Below are 2847 nucleotides of genomic sequence, written 5' to 3'. Positions count from 1 at the left end.
TAAGTGGAATTTATCCCTGGGAAGAAAGGATGGTTCAACATATGCAAATCAATAAATATGAGACATCAAGTTAATAGAATGAAAGATATAAGTCATATGATCTTCTCAATAGACACAGAAAAATAATTCATCTGATACATTAAGATACATCTTAATAAATGCAGAAAAATTACTTGATAAAATATGATATCTGTTCATGATAAAAACTCTCAACAAAGGAGGTATAGAAAGAATATACTTCCATGCAATAAAGGCCATATATGACAAGCCCACACCTAACATCATACTAAATGGCAAAAGTTTGAAAATTTTTCACCTAAGATCAAGAAGAAGACAAAGATGCTCACTCTTACCACTTTTATTCAACATGGTACTGGAAGTCCTAGCCATAGCAATTAAGTAAGAAAAGGAAATAAAGCATATCGAAATTGGAAAGGTGTAAAACTGTCTTGGCTTGCAGATTATATCTTATATATAGAAAATCCATAAGACTACAAAAAAAAATGTTGAAACTAATCAACAAATTCAGTAAAGTTGCAGGATATGAAGTCAACATACAAAAATCAGTTGTGTTCCTATACACTAAAATAAAATATATGAAAAGAAATAAAGAAAACAATCTCATTTACAACAGCATCAAAAACAATAAAATACTCCTGGCTAAACTTAAAGGAGGTGAAAGATCTGTACACTGAAAACTACAACACTTTGAGGAAAGAAATTGAAGACACAAACAAATGGAAAGCTATCTTGTGTTCATGGATCAGAAAAATTAATATTATTAAAATGTCCATACCACACCAGTTATCTATAGATTTGACACAATTCCCATAAAAATCCTAATGATATTTCACAGAAATAGAAAAAACAATTCTAAAATTTGTATGAAATCACAAAAGACCTTGAAAAGCCAAAGAAAGAAGAACAGAGCTGGAGGCATGACACTTCCTGATTTCAAACTATACTACAAAGCTATAGTAATCAATGGTGCTGGCATAAAAATAGACACATAAACCAATAAAACAAAATTGAGAGCGCACAAATAAACATATACATATATACTCGCATATACAGTCAACTAATATTTGACAAGGGATCCAAGAATACTCTATGGGAAAAGATATTCTCTTTAATAAATGGTACTGGGAAAACTGGATAATCACACGCAAATGAATAAAATTGGACTCCTGTCTTAACCTCACTCACAAAAAATTAACTTGAAATGGATTAAAGGCTTAAACATAAGAATTAAAACCATAAATTCCTAGAAGTAAATAGAGGGGAAAATCTCCTTGTCTTGGCAATAATCTTTTGGATGTGACATCAGAAGCACAAGAGAAATAAAAAGGAAAAATAATTAAGTGGAACTACATCAAGCTAAAAGTCTCCTGCACAGCAAAAGAAAAAATCAACAAAATGAGAAGGCAACCTACAGAATGGGAAAAAAAATATTTGCAAATCATGTCTCATAAAGGGTAAATATCCAAAATATATGAAGAACTCCTACAACTCAAAAGCAAAATAAAATTTAAAAAATCTGATTAAAAAATGAGCAGAGGAACTGAATAGACATTTTTCCAAAGAAGACATACAAATGGCCGATGGGTACATGAAAAGGTGCTCAATATCACTAATCATTAGGGAAATGCAAGTCAAAACCACAAGGAGATATCACTTCATACCTGTAGAATGGCTATCATCAAAAAGACAAGAGATAACAAAGTATTGACAAAGACATAGAGAAAAGGGAATTCTTGTGCACTGTTGGTGAGAATGTAAATCGGCACAGCCACTAGGGAAAACAGCATGTAAACTCCTCAAAAATTTTACAGTAAAACTGCCATATGATTCAGCAATCCCAATTCTGGGTATATATCCAAAGGCAATGAAATCAGGATCTTGCAAATATACCTGCACCTTCACACCCATTGCAGTATCATTCACAATAGTCAAGATATGGAAACAACCCAAGTGTCCATTTATGGATGAATGGATTAAGAAGATGTGGTATACATACACAATGGAATATTATTCAGCCTTGAGAAAGAATGACATTCTGTCATTTGGGACAACAAAGATGGACCTGGAGGGAATTATGCTGAGTGAAGGAAGTCAGACAGAGAAAGACAAATACTGTATGATATCCACTTAAATCTAGAATCTAAAAAAGCTAAACTCATAGTAGCAGAGAGTAGAACAGTGGTTGCCAGTGGTTGGGTGGTGGAGGAAATGGGGATATGTTGGTCAAAGGTAGGTAAAAACTTATACTTATGAGTAAATTCTAGGGATCAAATATACAGCACGGTGATTATAGTTAACAATACTGTATTATATACTTGAAAGTTGCTAAGAGAGTGGATCTTAAACATCTTCACTTCAAAAGAGAATGGTAATTATGTAAGGTGATGGAGGTATTAATTAATGTTACTGTGGTAGTCATTTCACAATGAAGTCTATCAAATCTGCATGTCATACACATTTACATGTATGATACAAGAAGTTGTATTATATGTCAATTATACCTCAATAAAGCTAGGGGAAAGCAGAGTGTATATAAAATGAGTGGCACTATCTCATCTGGGCAGGTTAGATACAGAGAAACTGACATGCCCACTTTTTCCAATTACCCTGGAAAACCCCTTGCATATATTATATTACAAGAAGCACTCCTCTAGAATAATATATTCTTTCTAATAATAGAATTTGAAAATTAAAACGTCTTCACTTCAAAAAGACAAATCCCCCAAAACAGAAACATAAACAACTGGAGGCGGCAAATGTTTTATAGGCAATAATTCTGCTCAAAATCTCTTCTATCATTCAATTAATGAATATTAATGACATGAA

This window comes from Mirounga leonina, unplaced genomic scaffold, assembly GCF_011800145.1.
Source record: "Mirounga leonina isolate KUSES-001 unplaced genomic scaffold, KU_Mleo_1.0 Mir_180, whole genome shotgun sequence".
Lineage (NCBI taxonomy): Eukaryota > Metazoa > Chordata > Mammalia > Carnivora > Phocidae > Mirounga > Mirounga leonina.
Note: the sequence above shows the minus strand (reverse complement) of the source record.